At 38.5% G+C, this 20462-nt stretch overlaps 1 protein-coding gene across 4 annotated transcripts in view; it reads right to left on the bottom strand.

The window, feature by feature from the left end:
• PDE4D (phosphodiesterase 4D) overlaps nucleotides 1–20462 on the bottom strand; it is a 1449177-nt gene that overhangs the window by 956372 nt on the left and 472343 nt on the right. The gene's annotated exons all lie outside the window — the stretch shown is intronic.

Here is a 20462-nt window from a genome sequence, read left to right as displayed (position 1 = left end):
CTGCATTGCTCATTACCTTCAATGTGATAAACAATCATAAATAACAATTTTGTTTCCTTCTGAACTTTAAAGGTAAAGAAACTAGTCAAGGGAGGCAAAGTACTTTTCCCAAAATTAACCTGTCCATTATAACTTAAAAACTGACTTTGGGGAGCCCATACCTAGCTTAGAATTTCTATTGTATTCCTTATTATACTACTATCTTTGGACAAGTAAGGTTGGTTCTTCATTTGAACATTTAGGATAATAATTTTTACCTCACAAGGTTATTGTCTGGAACAGAGATATGAAGTATTTAAAGTACCAATATCTGGCACAGTTTGTACTCAACAAAATGGCAGCTACTATTATTATAATCCAGGTTAATTTCCTTTATATTTTCACAGAACTATGCTGCCTTTGATACTTCATTCATCTATATCAATTCCACATAGAAAATTTGTCTTTTTCTGGCTTATATCTTGAAAAATGTTAAAGGATATGCAGTGGTGTACTCTATTCAGCTTTTCATTTTATTATCTAATTTTATGGATAAATAGAATAAAATAAGGGCACCAAAAAGGTAAAGAAGATGTCTAAGCTAAAGTCAAAGTTCATTTATTTCAAATCCTAGATACGAAGATCCAGATTCTGAAAATCTGCGCTCTGAGGAATCTTCTTGATTTGTAAAACATTAACAATAATAGCTGCAAAAAGGAGTCAATCCTACCATATGACCCAGCAATTGCACTACTGGGTATTTGCCCCAAAGATACAAATGTAGTGATCCGAAGGGGTACATGCACCCCAATGTTTATAGCAGTAAAAAAAAAAAAAAAGGAGCCAATCCTGACATTTGCAACAACATGGATGGACCTTGAGAGCATTATGCTGAGTTACACAAGTCAGAAAAAACAAATTCTGTATGATCTCACTTATATATAGTACCTAAGACAGAAAAAAAAAAAAACCTCACAGAAGAAAGAGATCCAATTTGTGGTTACCAGAAGTGGGGGTACAGGAGGGAGGGGAAACTGAATGAAAGTGGTCAAAAGGAACAAACTTCCCATTATAAGATAAATACATACTAGGGATAGAATGTACCACATGATAACTTCAGTTACCACTGCCATTTGATATATATGAAAGTTGTTAAGAGAATAAATCCTAAGAGTTCTCATCATGAGGATATTTTTTTTCTTTTTCCATGCAGTATCTATTTGAGATGATGAATATTAACTAAATTTATTGTGGTAATGATTTCACATTTGTAAGTCAAATCACAGTGCTGTTACACTTTAAACTTACATGCTGCTCTATGTCAATTACATCTCAACAAATCTGAGAAAAATTTTAATAATAATAATGACTAATATCTGTTGAGTCCTTATTAAATGGTGCTTTGTTTTACATATACCAACTCGCAAATTTTACTGAAATCCTCTGAGTTAGATGCTGTTATTTCTCCCATTTTACACACAGAGAAAGAGAAACCTATAAAACAGCAGGCCTGCATAACACAGCCACGTGGTTAGCAGGGTAACCCTTCCAGTTTGCCTGGGACTTTCTGGTCTTAGCACTGCAAGTTCCAAGTCTGGGGAAATCGCCAGACCCAAACCAGGATGGCCAATTACCCTTCAGTCAAGATCCAAAACCAAATCTCTTTTAGTTAAAGGTGGAGCTAAGAACAACTGTGTTTTACTACTTCTAACAAGTATAGTAAGGCAGGGTGCAGATTACTAGAAGAGAACAATTACTAATTGACCAAAATTTAATAAGCTTCACATTTTCATTGAAATAACAACAGCAGCAACAACAACAACAGAACTGAGATCAGGACAGTCTTACATAAACACTGAAAATTAATAATAATCCTTGTTGATTAAATCAGGAGATAGAGTTTCTAGGATAATTACTTTTGTGATGTTAAGGGGTCATTGAACCTTTCTGGGCTTTAGTTTCCTTAGATATAAAATTGAGAGGTTGTACAAAATGAACCGTAAGACCACTTTCAGTTTTGAATACTCTGATTTTATAATAGCCAATGGCAAAATCAATGTGTAGAGAGAAGGCAAGCACACAAAATAAAAAGAAAAGGTAATAAATGTAACATTCTTGGCCTTTAGATTGAGAAAGTGAGCCTCTATGTGTTAGTGAAGTTCTGTGTCTTCATCTAAGGACATAAGTGCAAAATGAACCCACATTCTGGGATTGCTAACAGGTCATAATTTGCCTTATACATTTCTCAAGAGCAGTTAATGACTGAAGTGTACAGATACCCTTCTTCGGGATGAATATGGAAAAGAACAAAGGATGAGTCTAGCAGAGCTGAACACTGAATGTAACTGGCCAAAGCTAATATATTTTTGTAAGTGCTAAGCTGCCCACTCTGACAGTAGCATTGCTACTGCAAAAATGCTTTATATAACCCAGGCTATCTGATGAAAGACTCAATGTTTGTGACATTCTCTTTTAGATAAAACCACCTCGAGAGGTAACCTCTTTTGAGAGAACAACCTCTATTAAAAATAAAGCGTAGGGGCACCTGGGTGGCTCAGTCATTAAGCGCGTCTGCCTTTGGCTCAGGTCATGATCCCAGGGTCCTGGGATCGAGCCCCACGTCGGGCTCCCTGCTCAGCGGGAAGCCTGCTTCTCCCTCTCCCACTCCCCCTGCTTGTGTTCCCTCTCTCGCTGTGTCTCTCTCTGTCAAATAAATAAATAAAATCTTTAAAAAAAAATAAAGTGTAGTATTTTTATCTTGACAATAAAAATGATAAAACAGTATATCCTAACATTTCCATTCAAAAAACAGTATGACAAATGGCTCTTTAAAAATTCCAGATCAATGTGTATCGATACTTCAAAAATAAATAGAACAACTGTATCTGGTAGAAGGCAGGAGGTTAAATGGCCTTAATTTGGAAAGAAATGTAAAACTGACCACTAGGACACATATATCTTATTGCTGGAAAATGGCATTTTTGCAAAGGTTGGAGGGATAAGATAGTATTTATATTATCTCTAAGCCATTATTTCTCAAAATGTGATGCCCAAACTCCCTGCATGATAATAACAGATGGTGCTTGCTAAAATTCAGACTCCCAGGCCTTATTCCAGAACTGCCTAATCAGAATCTCTCTGACTAGGGCCTAGAAGTCTGAATAAGTCCCCAGGATGATTCCTATGCATACTAATATTTGGGAACTAATGGTTTTGACATTTTAGACATAGTCCAATAACACTGGCAAAGATCCAAGTACAAAGATGTTCATCCCATCTTATTTATAATAACCAATAACTGGAAGTAATCTAATTGTTGTATTGAGGGATTGGCTTAATAAATTTTGATTTATCATATTATGAAATACTATGAGGTTGTTAATGCAGAAGGATATGTGATTATGTTTATGACATAACATCGACTAAGAAAAACAGATTACAAAATGATCTTATTTTTGTAAAACTCTGCTAAAACAAACCAAAATGAAAAATCAACATATTATATTCATAGAAAAATTCTGAAAGAATATATCCCAATTATCTAAAATGTCTTTTTCTGAGTGATGGCATTGGTGGTGATTTTCATATTTTTATTACTTGTTCCTATATTCTCTATAAAAATGTATTACTTGGGGATTAAAAAGTACAGTGAGAGTCTCAATAATAAAATGAAACAACATTCATCTTGTTATTAATGGGACTCATAAATACCACTTAATCTGCTTTAAGATATACAACATCAAAAGAGAAAAAATACTAACATGTTTGAATGAGTTTAATGAAAACCTGTTAACTTGTAATAAAATGAAATTCTCTTTGGCAATTAAATCATTTGTTTGGAACAGCTGACCGAAAAAAATAACTTTGAGACAATTCTTTTTACTGTTAGGACAAATACGTCTCTGAAAGTCGTACCTAAAGAAAATAATTCCACAATAATAACACTTAAAATGAATGAGTGAGCATTAAATATGTTGTCACCATTATCATTGTTATTATTTTCCTTTCTGTTTTCTTCAGCTTCTATGAAGGGTATTTAATTAATTTCTTCGTTCTCTTTTTTTTTCCATCCCAAAGTAGACATCAAATCAGTTTACAAGGCCCTAAGAATAGGGACATATACATAACTGTGTTAAATAAATTGCCATGGTTGCTGATAATCTCATAGTTTTTGATATTTTTTTCTTACGTGTATATATAAATAACATTTTCTATAGAGAAATTATCTTAAAATGTGGTAGAAGGCACACTGTAGGGGAGAATGTTTCTGGGCACACAGCTACATCACATTTCCAGACTCTGTTGCAGGTAGTTGTAGACATTATCAATGGTGTTACATTACATGCAATGGATTACAAGCCACTTTCCCACCTGGCCCATAAAAACTGTAAATACAACCCTTCCTTCCTCTCACCCTCTGTAACCCCCTGCCTTACACTGAAGATCGTGGAGACAAAAAATGGAAGGGGTCAGGGTTCCCAAATCACTCTTCAGAGGAGAACCCCTTGACAATCAAAAACACTTAATTTGGGCTACATGAGCCACAAATAATTTTTCATTCTGGGAAGCCACTAAAATTTGGGGTTTCCTTATTACAGCTAATGCTATATTACATATAATCACATCTCTATGAGTTCAAGTTATCTTAATCATGACATCATTCTTTCCTAGTTAATTCCTCAATTAAGGACTGATTAAGTATCTACTAACTTCCAGGACTGTGTAGGGTGCTGGAAACACAGATGAATGAGGCGCTTCCTTTCCCTGAAGTGTTTACAGTCATGTGGGGACAAAGATAAATAGATAATAGCCAGTAGAATGAGAGCTGTAACCAAGAACTTAGGGCCCTTTGGGAGTACACCCAGGGGACACTTTTGTGAGAGAAAGGGGCTGCTGGTAAAAGTGACATGGCCAGTGTAGAAAAGCCGGACTTTCTGCGGCCAACTGAGATCTATGATTCTGTCTGCTTGTCCAGTCAGTTGTGTTCAGCCTCACACCTGGATCCGCGACCGTCTCTTCCATCTAAGCAATGCTCTAGGATACTATCCTCCTAGCGTGTCTCTCCTCGTCTGACACACTGCTGGTTCGAGACCTCGGGAGCCTCCTGGGTGACTCTGAACCTGGCACCCGCACGTGGCGGGGCAGGCAGGCCCCCAGGTGGGCAGGGGGCAGCCGGGACGCAGCCAGGGAACTTACACACCAGGCGGGTCCTGGGCACCGCCAGCCGCCCCGTGGTCTGGAGTTGACGCAGACGCCTCCCCTGCGCTCAGACACCCCGAAGTCTCCACAGCACATGCCTCCCTCGAGGCTGCGCCCCGGAAACAAGCTCCTGCTGCGGAAATGGTGAGCGGAAGGGACACTCCAAGGACTGGGCGGGGCCGAGGGGCCTCTGAGTGCCCGGATCCAGCTGGGGGTCGGCTGGAGGTCATGACCTCTCCGTGACCTCCGCGGACACTGCACCCCTGCGGCGGCTCTTACAACCGCCCACACCCCACCTTCTACAATGAGCCCGGAGCAGTCAGCAAGGGGTTCCCCTATCAGGGAGTCGGCTCGTGTGAGGGCTGCAGGGTGCATTGGAGGCAGGTCCACAGCAGCAATATAGGCGCGTGACAGACAAGACCCACATCAAGATAATGGTTCCCAAAATAAGTAAGTTTTTCTGCCCAGAGTCCCATGCTCCTAACCACTGATTTATTAAGTCCCACAGACTGGGAGTCCGACCACAGGGCATTCACTTGTGCCCTCACGTGATTTAATAAAGATGATACATTAGCAGACTCATCAGATATACACACATATTTTGTTTGGATAATGGCACAGGTAGTAATAATGTCCATTCTATTTCAGAGGACAGCTTTGGTCATTAGAGAGCGTTCAGTGTTCAGTAAAATCAGGCTTTGCCAACCATCACTTAAAGCTTGTTGAGGGAATTTAACAAAGGCTTCTATGTGTCCTTTAACATTTTGCAGGCCAATGGAGGGAACAAAGACGGCAGCTAAATGATCATAGTGGTGGAAAACAGAATGTGCCTGGAGGAAACAGAGGTCGGTAATTTTTGTTACTGCAGAGTGGATTCTCCCCTGTGGCCAAAGAAAACCCAGGGTGCAGAAGCCCAACCACTAAGGTGGAAGCCACAAAGATTGTGCCATACAACCACTGGGTCCCATTGAGGGCTATCCAGAAATATCCAGAAGGCATGACCAGTCAGTGCCAAACCAGTTAGTGCCAAAGCAGTCACTATCCTTTCATGTGACAGAGTGACTATGCAGCTTTGGTAATATCCATCCCATATCCCTGGTACAACTGGGTTCATTCCATTTAGAGTGATATTTCGCTTCCCAACAAAGGGGTGCCTGAGTGCTTAAATGTTCACAACCCAGGGTGAGCCAAATGAACCCATCCCACATTTGAGCATAGTCATCCATGGCTTTTGGGTTTTGGGTTTTTTTTTTTAAAGATTTATTTATTTTTTTTATTTGAGAGAGAGGTGGGGGGAGGGGCAGAAGGATAAGGAGAGAGAAATTTAAGCAGACTCCACACTGAGTGCTGTGCCCAACACAGGGCTCAATCCCACGACACTGAGATCATGACCTGAACCAAAACCAGGAGTCAGCCACTTAACTAACTTCACCACCCAAGTGCCCCTAGCCATCCATGGCTTTGATGGTGGTATTTTTAAGACCCTTCTGGTCAACAGTTTGTTGGGCTGCCTGTGCAGCCCACTTATTGATAGTGTGTGCCACAGCCCAGGTCTCTGGATCAGTATTAGTAGTAGCAGAAGAATTAAGAGTAAGAGCACGAGGTCGTTATTCCTTAATATACTGCTTTAAGGCCCTCTAATCCCCTCTCTGGAGTGGTGATACCCACTATGGCAATCCCGACAAGCTAGAGAGTGGCAGCTGCCCACTTACCAAAAGTTGCATTGATTCCTTTGCCGAGCACACAAGTGGGCCTATTGTAGAAAGCTATCTCCATCAAAGCACCCATCTTGTGACCTGACACCGGAAGAACAGTACAAGTCCAGGGTTGAAAAGACAGATCTTTAGTAGGAAACTGTATGGGAAAATACCCACCTTGTATAAGAATTACACCTGTGCCCTGATCATTAGGTGTCAATGTGGCTGCAGCTTCAAGAGTTTGACATGGTTGTGTTTACCATGCCAGGAGAAGGCAGCGCTGTCAGATGAGAAGAGACAGACTAGCAGCAGGATGTACCAACCCAGGATTTCCATCTTTTTCTGCCTTTAAATGGTGTGTGTTCCATTCCAAGTACAGTGTGTCTCAAGAGGTTCACCTTGTAGCAGGACAGTGGGGTCCCAGTTGAGTTTACGTAGCTCCTCCTCACCCAAAGATGCAAAGTAACCCACCCATCCTGGTAGGACATCCCATTACAAATTTCAATAGAATACACCTTTCCCAGGGCACCTGGGTGGCTCAGTTGGTTAAGTGACTGCCTTCGGCTCAGGTCATGATCCTGGAGTCCCAGGATCGAGTCCTGCATCGGGCTCCCTGCTCAGCGGGGAGTCTGCTTCTCCCTCTGACCCTCCCCCCTCTCATGCTCTCTCTCTATCTCATTCTCTCTCAAATAAATAAATAAAATCTTTAAAAAAAAAAAAAAGAAAAGAATACACCTTTCCCAGGTGTGATGGGGCTTGGTGTCCTCAGCAGCATAGCTTGCCGCTGATCCTCGGTGAGTCAGGGCAATGGCTGTCTCCCACAGCGTTTACAGCCTTAGGTGTCTCCATAAGACTCCCCAGTCAGGCAGATGGGGCAATAGGCCACAGTGATTGATCATTCAAATGTTTTAAAGCCTGAGACAGTACTTTAATCCACCCAGCCAAAGTGGTTTTACCTGTTAGTAATTTAATTTCTGCTTTAGTATTCCATTATTTCTTTCTACGGACTCTGCTACTTGGGGGTTGAGCCTCCATTCAGTATCATGTTCCACGTCATGACCTTGGAAATGTGACTCCTGATCACTACCTATTTGGTGAGGGTATCCATGAGTTTCTCTAATCCCCTATTAGTGGCAGCCTGGTTTGCACAGCAATGGGGGCTAGCTTGGGTTAGGCTAAACACAGTGTCCACACAAACCAAGGCAGATTTAGAACCTTCACTTGGAGGAAGGGGCCGGTCTAATCAATTTGCCAATCCCTCACTGAATGGGAACTTCTATGGATGGCTCCAGACTCCTTTGGCAGTTGCCTAAGGCATTATTTAGAACATACAGGATGTGCTGTTACCGCATTAACCAAGTTGCTAGATTTCAAAGGTAATCTGACATCCTTGGCAATAGGCAATCCCACCAGGTGCTACAGTGGCTGCCCTTCCTCTGACCCAATCAGCTGTATCTACTAAAGGGTCAGGGGCTAAAGTTTGTACTCTGAGCTAGGGCATCAGTTTCCTGAATGCCAGGGGTTGTCATTTCCTTGAGCCATAAAGGTAAAGACGGGGAAGACTACCTCAGGCTCCTGTAGAAGAGCCCAAATGTCTTCCATCTTACCTGACCCTACAAGGGCTTATTTATGATCACCTACTTCTGGGCTTCCCATTGTCCATGCCATAGGGTTAATCCCTTTATAACAGCCCCACGGTTTGTGCAGAGGGTTAATGGCCAGGGATCATGAGTGATAACCAGCCAAACTGCTATTCCTTTAGCCCACTGGCTGCTGGACTTGTTCCTGTTTCCATCCAGATGGTGTCAGTGTTGGGCTGAAGAGTGACTGCAGTCCATGTGGGTGGGGTGTCCATCTGTATACCAGGCATTAGCAGGAATTTCCCCCACTCCCTCTTCATGGGCCACCACAAGGATAGGGATGGAGGCATTCGGAGAACGTATACACTCCACCGGGCCTAGTAGCACCCATATATCTAGAGACAGTGGGCTAGCGGACTGGGTGTCCCTCTGTTGCAATTTGCAAGGGGTGGGACATGTTCTCCACCCACCCCTTGAGAAGAAGGGGAGTTCTTACTGTGATAGGCTGTTCCTTCATAAGAAGCTCAACCTGGAAGAGTACTGTATATGCTCCTAGGAGCTGTTGCTCTATGGAGGTACATCTGGTTTCTGTTCCCTTCAGAGCTGGGACCAAAATCCTAGGGACACTCTCTCCTCCTATTATCTCTGCCATAGTGCCCAACACATACCTTCTGGAGTCACAGACATATCAAATTCAAATGGTAGCCCTGCTTGCTTGGGAGATGCCCAGAGCTTTAAGCTGCTTCATTAGTGCTTTTGTCTTCTCAAAGGCAGCTTGGTGCTCTGATCCCCAGTCTCATAGGTGCCGTTTTTTTTACCAGGCAGTCTAAGGAACAGAAGTACTATGCCAGGTGGGAAATAAAAGTCCTCCAAAACCCCAAAATCCATACAAAATCTTGTACCTTTTTCAGGTTCTTAGGAGTAGGATAGGCTCATATCTTGTTAATCACAGCTTCTGGGACAATGCATGACTTATCCAACAATACAGTTCCCAAAAACTTTACAGCAATTCCTGGGCCTTAAATTTTCTGTGGGTTCACCACTCATCCTCTCCTTGAAGATGTTCCAGCAAAATCTACAGAATGTCCTACAGCAGAGGCAAGTCTTCACATCTTAACATGATATCATAATCCGTGTAATGGATGCATTTTACTAATGCGGTGAAGGAGAACAGGGACAGATCTCAGGCTACCATCCCATGAAATATTGTGGGACCAAGCGGATAGCTTTGGAAAAGCACTTGAAAAGTCCACTGTTGTCCGTTCCATATGGAGGCAAATTGATTTTGTGACTCAGTGGCCAGGGTTATTCTGAAAAAAAGCATTTCCTCAGTTCAGTACAGCGTGATACACTCGTAGGACTGTAGCCCAAGTATCTAAGATAAATGCAGTGTTGGGCACAGCCCCACAGGTGAGGGCGCACTACCTTGTCCAATTCACAGTTCACAAACTTGTGCCATGACCCATCTGGTTTTTTTACCATCCATCCTGGACTTCTGAAAGCACTATGAGCAGGGAGTACAATACCCCCTCAATGCAGCTCTTGGGTAGTTGGTCCTGTGCCCCTACCTCTTAGCGTCCCATCAGGCTTGGTCACAAGCACTTAGACCTGATTTCTCAGCAGCTTGTGCCCCACCTCAGCTTTGCAAAATGGTACCTCAAGGCCTCCAACTTATCAACCTGCTTTCCCACCTGTCTGCCAGCCCTGAAGCTGACAGAGTAGTGGACACCTGCATGTACTTCTTTAACCTCAGCTCTTCTCCCAACTTTCTAACTTGGGCTTTGGCCCTTAATCAGGATCAGTGGGCAGTCAGCCTAATTACTCACCGTAGAGGCCAGCCTACTGTTGCAGCCAATCATTTCCCTTCTCTGCCACAGTGTGCTGTGCGTGGGTCCTCAAACAAATGTGCCAAACCATACGGCTTTTCCGGGTTGTTCCTATATTCATGTGGCAGTCCACAAGCATCTAAATATGGACCACTTCTCCCCACACAGAGATGGATAACCAACTCAAAATTTCCCCTACAGATGCCTTTATCCCAAGACCCATTTCTTCAGTCTCCTGGCTGCCTTGCTGATTATTGGTTCAAAACCTCAGGAGCTTCCTGGTTGAAATCTGAAACTGTCCCTTGTACACAGAGGGCGAGGGAAGACCAAAGAAAGAGGCTACTCCAGATTGGTAGGTGACAGGTTTAATAAGCAAGGGAACTTACATACAAGGCTTGTCTTGGGCAGCTGCAAAAAAGAGTAGATCTCTTCACCCAGCCACAAGAATTGTAAAAGTTTACGAAGAGGTCTTAGCTGGGTTCAGTCACGTATGATGTACCGATGGTCTCAAGAACACATTGTTCCCTCAGTGCTGCATCCTTGAAAATAGCTTCCACTGTGGGGATGGTGGGCAGAACATACATCTAACGGCAGGGAGCGGGAGAGGAGCCTCCAATTGCCTGGATCCAACTTGCGGGTCAGCTGGTGGTCATGTTCTCTCAATGACCTCCTCCTCAACATGTTGAAAATATTATCCAAGACAATGAAAACAAATAACTGCTGCCCTTTAATTTATGGCCTTAAGTCAGCCTTTGGCCCGCCAAATATAGTGAGATGATTTGTTTACGTGTCTATTTCCATCCTTAGCTTGGACACATCTGGAAGGAAAGGAATGTGTCACCACAACTTTTGTGCCTCCAGCACTCAGGCAGTGCCTGGGACAAAACATATATGAAGTAAACCTTGTTGAAGGAATCAGTGAAGGAAATAGATAAACCTGACTCTATTCCTTCAACCGTAAGAAAGTGGGAAATGGGGAAATAGTATTAGACATTGGTATTACTAGTGTTGTGCTTATAGCTATTAATATAAGTTAGGTTAACAACTGCAAAGTCCTTTTTGCAATGTAAGAAACATATTCACATGTTGTAAGCTTTTGAACATAGACATCTTTGAGTACCATTATTCTGTCTACCACAGATATGTTCTCTTGTCCTTCCTTTTTGGGCAAACCCCAAATTATGAAAGGAGGGTCAGGAATGGCTGCACTGGCTGGGATTTCTCCCTTCACTTCTTCCTCCTAATGAAGTCATTCATCATCCCCATTTTGTTAACTCAAGGACTCCCAAACTTTGCGATTTCTGCCAAAACAGAAATTTGACATCTATTTAACATTCATTTTTCAGTGGCACTTTATATCACTCCTTAATCTGGCTGCTTTGTCCTCCCTATGACTCTACCTCCCTGCTCCTCCTGGGACTACTATACTTCTCCTGCTCCAACTATGTAGTTGAGCTAGGGTTACCGATATAAATCCCCCAACCCCATAGCTATAAGCATGGACATCTGGTCCAAGGATGGAGAAACAAAAGCCTTTTGGAGATGTGTATATTGCTGAAGTGGGGACATATAAACCCACTCTTAACCATTGTTGTTGAAAGGCAAGATGAAATCTGGAAGAACCTGTGTCATGTCTCCTCAATAATCAGAAGAAACTGGACTGTGGTAGGAAGGAATGAAGCTGAGCCTCAGGGGAGCAAGATGAACAAGATGCATAGTAGGTTCTTTGGGCAATTTGATTCCCTCAATTTATGTGAGCTAAGGACCCACCCCCCTCTATGCTTCCCCTTTATCAAAGTCATGCAATCCTTTTGTTTGTTTGTTTAAGCTAATTTGAATTGGATTTCAATTATTTGCAGCAGAAACATTCTTTATTGGTATAGTCCTGTTCTGAGTATAAAACCTACAATATCACTTGAAATTCTCAAAACAACAAAATACGTTAGCTTAGCGGCTACAGCACACAAAAAGGAATTTCTTTTAAAATTCCAAAATTTTAGTCACTCAAATTGCTTTTGTTTATCCCCACATTTGAAACTTCTTTCAAATATATATTCATTACAATAAGTATTTTCACCTAAGTTTTTAAATAAGTATTAAAGATTTCAGGCACTCAGTGCTTCCAGAGTACCTGTGTTATGCAGAGCACTGTAGAAGTTAGCATGTCAAATAGTTGTACAGGTTTCAGGGAAAAGAACAGACTCAGCTGAAGTTAGATTTGTATCACTTCCAATGTTACATTCCTTTCTCCTGTATAATTAGTTTCCTCCAAAATTAAGCTCTGAAAAAGTAGTTTCCCTGTGTCTGAATTTGCAGTATAAACAAGACAATTTTTGAAAACTGAGCCAACACTTTAAGGACTAGGATACTATTTAATAGGTTACTATGACAATAAATTGAAGATCATACAATTCAAAAGCACTCTATACCAACAGTAGGCATTTTCTATATGTATTATACTGCTATGTCTCCGTGAAATTGTTCATGATACATAAAGCAATAATTGAAAATCTGCCTTAAGATTCCCTAAGGCTTCTGCCAGATATTTTTCCCCTATCTCATTACTCATTATATGTATTTTATCTTAAAATCCAATGCTGAGCTTGCCCAAATAATCTTATAAGAAATTCAGAAGTCAAGGCAATAAAGATAAATACCTAAGGTCTTTCAATATTAAAAAGGGCAGGCATTGCACTGAATTAACACAATCCATTTTCATATGGATATTTGTATACTGATATAGAAAAGGCACTCTTGCAAAAATGAACTGCATATGAAAATGAAAATCTCCACCCCAGGTTAACACAAAGATAGCAGATAGATCTCAAACATCACAGAACATAATCCAAATAGAGGCTGTGATTTCAAATGGATTAAAAGACACAGAAGTTACCGAAGATTTTGTAAAGTTATCCCCTATAATTCATTCATCAAACCTTCTAAAAAGTTCCTAAAAGGAATAGAAAATTTCCCATTCAGCAATATTCTACTGTATATCTTCATCAAAAAGAAAGTCTGGAACTATGGGATTCAATCAACTTTCTGTAAATAGCACTGTACCTTTCCTGGATGACCTTGAAAAATGAAGCAGATTCTATTTTGTTAGCAGAGGAAGCGAAGAAAATTTAAGGAAAAGTGTATCTTCCATCAATTATTTACTTCACAGTGATGTACAGCAATAGAATCATGACTACAAAAAAAAAACTAACAATTTTTTGGACCCCTGAAAATCATGTCTTCCTAGAAGAATGGGTTAAAACTCAGCAGGCTTATTCTCTAGTGTTTTGAAAAATCTCTTACTTGAGTAATCAGGTGTCAAAGCACAACATTAAGAGGCACACAAAGACCTACTGTCTTCACTTTCAAATTTTATTTAAATACCAATATCAATCAGAAATGTATCTACAAACATGAAAGGAAAAACTAAAATGATCATTTAAGAGAAAATGTATTTATAATAATAAACTAGGTCTGTAATTCTAGATTAAACTAACAAAGACTGAAGCGTAGAGAGGAAAGAAGAGACAAAGTAATGCTAAATTCCCTCTTCAAATGGAAGGAGCCAGGAATTATGCTTTCACTCTTGGCTCTCATGCTCAGATAACTATAAAATATTTCACTGATCTATAGATCAAAATAATATTTATATTGTCTACATTCAACATTATACTTAATGGTGAAACATAACATTTATTCTTATTAAAATAAAAAATGCAAGAATGCTCCCAACTACCCCTTTTAATATTTAGCATTATTAATAATATTTACTGTATTACATGTTCTGTATAAGTAGCTGCTTGATCTATGAGCACCGAACAATGTACAGAATTGTTGAATCACTGTATTGGACACCTGAAACTAATATAACAATGTATATTAATTGTACTGGAATGAAGAATGAATGAATGAATAAATAAATAAATAAAACTTCACCTTCAAAAAAAAAAAAAAACCTACATGAAGGACTATTATTATTCCCATTTTAAGATTTGTAAAATGAGGCTTAGGGAGGTTAGTTGGCCACTTAACTTCCACTTTAGGGAGGGTTAAGGGAAACTATTAGTAGGTGGTAAAGCCAGGTTTTCAGACCAGGTTTAAGTAACACTAATGCTCATCATTTTAATCCAAATGCAGCATTGTCCCAAATTTTCAAGTACTTCAGGCCTATCAAGGATATGAAAATAGAAATAAAAGTCACAAAACTATAGTAATGATGAAGAAATCATTATCATTCTTTAATTAAAACCTGGTTTAATGTAGAAAACCCAAAAAATTTAATTGAAAAATACTTGAAGAAAGAAGAGCTGGGTAAATTTGTCCAGTTATAAAACAGAATATGGAAAAGACTTTTCTTCATGAAATCAAAGAGCTGTTAAAACTACAATAGAAAAAGATCTTACTTACTTTAAAAAAAAAAAAGCTTAAAAAGAAATAGGTGAAAACTATATTAAGAGATCTACATGAATATCTTAAGACTGATGTAATCAAGCCTGATATTCCTTGCAACTATTTTCTAGGTTTAATGTCATTGCAAAAAAACAAACAAAAAAACTGATTTTCTTCCTTTTTAAAAAATATTAGGTCTTTAAAAGAAAAGAAGAAGTGAGAATAAAAATATTTTTAGAATAAAAAATAATATAAGGATAATTTTGCCCTACTACATTTAAAATTATACTATGATACTACAATCACAAAAACAGTTTGGTACTTGCAAATAATTGACAGAAAGATCAGTGAAACAATACAGAATTTCCTTAAATCTTTCTTATGTAAGAACTTAAGGTGTGTTAATATGTATTAAAGGAAACACTATCAACTAATGGGGAAGGAGCTGTTGGATAGGTGTTGGGGAAAGCGGCTATAGTCACCATGTGAGGTGGAACAGGAAGCTCCAGACCTCATTCTCCTACCAAGACACCAACTTAACAACAATATGAAGTCTGAAGAATACTTATGAGAACTCCAGGAAGCAGTTAATAAGTTGCAGTATTCCAAAAAATTTCAAAGCCAAGAATAGTCACATTGAAATGGGTAAGAAAAGCCATTCTATCTCCATCATGATAACTTCTTCCCAAGATAGCACCGTTTGGTGCAAAGAGAAGAAAAAGCCCAACTTGTGGCTTTTCTTTTGGGAAGGAAAGAGAAGAGTGCACTGTAGATTCAGTGTTCCACCCTTTGTGGGGCAGCCCAAGGGACTGGTTTTTGTCTCACCTAACTTGGAGCACTGATAGGGAACCAGAACACTGTAGATGTGTGGGCGCCACCAAGAACAGAAGAGAGCCAGCAGTGCTATAGAAATTTCAAGGTACTGCAGACAGACATCCGAGGGGGCAAGAAAGTATAAACTCCCGAAAAAGAAACTGGCAAATCTCCCTAATTGAGAAATTACATGTACAAGTTCAGAGAAGATGCATCCCCAGAAAAGGCTTGAGAAGCCCCCAGAATTTCTAGCCATGCTGGCAGCTCTTCTCTACAAAGCTAGTCTGTAAAGACTGGGAAAGATGGCTGTTTTGTCAAATGCACAAATCACAGCAAAATAATAATAATAAAAATAATGCACATGAAAACATAGGGTATCATGGCCCATTCAAAGGAACAAAATAAATTTCCAGAAATTGACCCTAAGGGAAAAAAATTTATGAAATGCCTGACAAAAAATTCAAAAGAATTGTCCTAAAGAAGCTCAGTGTGCTACAAGAGAACACAGATAGTCAAAAATGAAATAAAGACAATTATGCATGAACAAAATGAGAATATCAACAAAGAGAAACTATAAAAGAATTAATAATTCTGGACTTGAAGAATGAAGTAACTGAATTGAAAAATTCACTAGAGGAAGTCAACAGCAGACTTAAGCAGAAGAAAGAATCAATGAACCTAAAGACAGGTCATTTGAAATTATGAAGACAGAAGAAAAAAAAGAAAAAAAGAATTTTAAAACTGAGGAAATCCTAAGGGACTTATATAAGCATTATGGGAGTCCCAGAAAGAAAAGAAAGAGAGAAAGGGGCAGAGAGCTTATTTGAAGAAATAATGTCTGAAAACTTCCCAGTTCCAAGGAAGGAAACAAACATCCAAATTCAAGAACAAAAAGGACTCAAGATAAACTCAAAGAAGCCTCCACTAAGACACATTAAATAAACAGTCAGAAGTCAAAGACAAAGAAAATCTAGGAAGCAGCAAGAGAAAAGTGACTCATCACATAAAAAAGAGCCCTTATAAGATTGTCAGTGAATTTCTCAGCAGAAATATTACAGGCCAGAGGAGAGTGGGATGATATATTCAAAATGCTAAAAGGGGCGCCTGGGTGGCTCAGTTGGTTAAGCGACTGCCTTCGGCTCAGGTCATGATCCTGGAGTCCCGGGATCGAGTCCCACATTGGGCTCCCTGCTCAGCAGGCAGTCTGCTTCTCCCTCTGACCCTCCTCCCTCTCATGCTCTCTGTCTCTCATTCTCTCTCTCTCAAATAAATAAAATCTTTAAAAAAAAATAAAAAAATAAAAAAAAAATGCTAAAAGAAAAACACCACCAACCAAGAATATGATAGCTAGCAAAACTGTCCTTTGAAATGAAAGAGCTATAAAGAATTTTCTAGATAAACAAAATTTGGTGGGGATGGGGGTAAGAGGGGGGACAGTTTATCATCACTAGATCTGCCTTATAAGAATTGCTAAAGGGAGTTCTTCAACTTGAAACAAGGGGACACTAGACAGCAACACAAAGTCATATGAAGATATAAAACTCTCTGGTAAAATATTTAGGTAAAGGTAAATATTTAGACAAATACAGAGTTCTGTGGTGCATAAATCATTTTAAATTCTAGTGTAGATTTAAAATATAAGAGCATTAAAAACTCAAACCATGTTAATGGATACAAAGTATAAAAATTTATAATCTGTAAAATTGATAATGTAAAGTGAAGGGGATGAAAGGAATAGCATTTTTGTATATGATGGAAATTATCAGTTTGAAATGGATTGCTCTAACTATAAACTGTCTTAAGTAATCCTTATGGCAACCATAAAGAAAAGACCTATAGAAGATGCAGAATGAAAATGAGAAAATACTTGTAAATATTATATCTGATAAGGGGTTAATATCTAAATTATATAAACACTTAAAGCTAAACAACAAAAGTCAAATAACTCACATAAAAATTAACAGAGAACTTGAATAAACAATTCTCCAAAGATGGTATACAAATGAATACTAAGCAAATGAAATGATGTCCAACATCACTAATCATTAGAAAAAAGCAAACCAAAGCCACAGTAAGATATCTCCATGCATTAGGATGACTACCAACAAAAAAACAAAATAACATGTTTTAGTAAAAATGCAGAGAAAAACCCTTCTGCACTATTGATGGGATAGTAAAATGGTGTAAATGCTTTATAAAATAATATGGAAGTTCCACAAAACATTTAAAAAAGAACTATCATATGATCTAACAATCCAACTTTTGGGTATATAACCGAAAGAACTGAAAACAAGACTTCAAGAAGGTATTTGTATACTGATATTCACAGCAGCCTTATTCACAATAGCCAAGAGGTGTACACAACTCAAATGTGCATCAACAGATGAATGTATAAAGAAAATGTGATATATATCTAAATACATACATATATGTATACATACATACACACATACAATGGACTATGGTTCAGCCTTAGAAAAGAAGAAATCCTGTCACATGCTACAACACAGATGAACCTTGAGGACATTACACTAAGGGAAATAAGTTAGTCATAAAAATGTCAAATACTGAATGATTCCACTTGTATGATGTATCTTAAGTAGTCAAACTCTTAATAAAATGGTGGCTGCCATGGGCTGGGGGGGAAAGGGAAGGGGACCTACTGCACAATGGGTATAGTTTCAGTTTTGTAAGATAAAAATGTTTTAGAAAGCTGTTGCACAATAATGTGTATATAGTTAACACCACTACGCTATACAATTAAAAGTTATCATTAAGATGGCAAATTTTGTTAAGTGTTTTTAACAAAAAACTAAGCCACAAAAATAAAATATAAGTAAACATTTCATTGATCTTGGGATGGGAAGGTGTTTATAAGCACAATAACAATGGGAGAAATGATGAAGTAAATTTTAAAATATTAAAAACTGCCATTTATAAAAATATACAAAAAATTCAGGTAAATGATAAGTTGAAAATACTAGCAATAGGTATGCCAAATGGTTAATAGCCTTGATATGTAAAATCTCTTACAAATTAGTAAAGAAAACACCTTCTCTCAATGGAAAAATTAGCTCAGAACATTAACAACAATTCACAGGGAAAAAAGGGGTCATCTTTCTAATAATAATAAATTCCCATGAAATCATTAATATGTTCCTATTTTTGACCGATTATGTTGACAACTTTTTTTTTAAAGATTTTATTTATTTATTTGAGAGAGAGAGAGACAACATGAGCACAACTGGGGGGAGGCAGAGGGAGAAGCAGACTCCCCACTGAGCAGGGAGCCCAATGTGGGGCTCAGTCCCAGGACCCTGGGATCATGACCTGAGCCGAAGGCAGACACTTAACGACTGAGCCACCCAGGCACCCCCTTTTTTAATGATAATAAAACTATGATAATCAAGAGCTTACATGTACAATTAGAGAGAAAAGTATGACAGAAACTTTCTGAAAAGTCAGTTTGAAGTGTACATTAAGAGCATTAAAAGCCATTCATGTCCTTTAACCTAGTTATACCACTTCTCTGGAAATTAATTTAAGACGGTTTTCAGCAATGCAGCGCCAAGTTTTGAATAAGGATATTATTTGTAACATGATTAAGGGTAAATATTTTGAGACAACCAAAAACTGTCCAGCTATAAGGAAATGACCCTAAAAATACATCTATATAATACTAAGTAGCTACTAAAAAGAATCTATTGAAGAAATTTAGATAGCATTCTGTCAAATGAAAAGAGTACGAGCCAATAAGATGGATATGCATGTTCTCAAAATTGGTATCTCTCTCTCTTTCTCTCACACACACAAACTAACAGACTAGAAGGAAATACATCATAATGATTATCTTAGGTTGTTTTCTTAGGGTTATCTAAAGCACCCACATTCAAAACCAATTATACATAACAGAATTTTCAAAACCAAAAAGCCAACTAGTGAACATTACTGCATTCTGAGTCAAAAGATGTGACCATTTCCCTGGCTTACCATCCCCACACAACCTTTTGTCTCCTGACATTGTCACTCTATTCCTCTTCTCCCTCCACCGGCAATACTGGCAAGAAGTGTGGAGGTGAATAAGAAGGAAAAGTCTCAAAGAGACAAGGAAGGAGGAAGAGGAGGCACAAAAAGGGGTAAGAATTTAAGAACTATAAGGGGGGAAAGGTTGAGATTATGAAAAAAAAAAAAAAATTAGATGTGCTAAAACAACAACCAAAGCAGTGAAAGTAGTTATGGTTAGTATCTCATGTCTTTAATAAATGAAATTTTGAGGAAAAAGCTACATTTCAAAATGCATTTATGACTCTTGCAATAATGAAATGTAAGTCATTTATCAAGCCTTTGTATTTAACTACTAATTATAGAAAATTCAAGAGACAGTTTTATATGTTGAATACCACCATAGGAAAGCAATCAACAAAATCCAATCTGTGAGAAACTCTATAAGACATATGACCCAGTTTTTCAACAAAGAATTGCAGAGAGAGAGAAAGAAAGTTATAGTCTAAAAGCATTAAGATATAATAATTTTGATCTATTAACCTTGTTTAGAACTCATGTCAAACAAACCAAAAATTATTTTAAGTCAGATAAATTTGACATTAAGAAATTATTACAAAAATTTAAAGGTGTTTTTATCTTATTGATAGAATTTTTTAAAAGTCTATTTTAGACACATAATAAAATATTTACAGATGAAGTAATATTGTATGTTGGAATTGCTTCCAAATCATCCTAGCAGAGGGAACTGTTGGTGGGGATACTGATGAAACAAGAGTAGGCTATGTAGTTAGAATTCCTGAAACTGGGTGATGAGCGCTTAGGGTATATTATACTGTTCTTTCTACTTTTTCCCATATTTGTAATTTTCCATTATATGTCTTCTAAAATACATTTTCTTTAAATCAAGGAAGGAGAAATAAGATGCTATGCAAAGAAGAGGGGTCCCTTCAAGCAGAAGAGTCATGAAATAAAATAGT

This window comes from Phoca vitulina, unplaced genomic scaffold (assembly GCF_004348235.1).
Source record: "Phoca vitulina isolate PV1807 unplaced genomic scaffold, GSC_HSeal_1.0 scaffold6, whole genome shotgun sequence".
In the NCBI taxonomy this organism is placed as follows: domain Eukaryota; kingdom Metazoa; phylum Chordata; class Mammalia; order Carnivora; family Phocidae; genus Phoca; species Phoca vitulina.
This window is presented reverse-complemented; position numbering and strand designations above follow the sequence as displayed.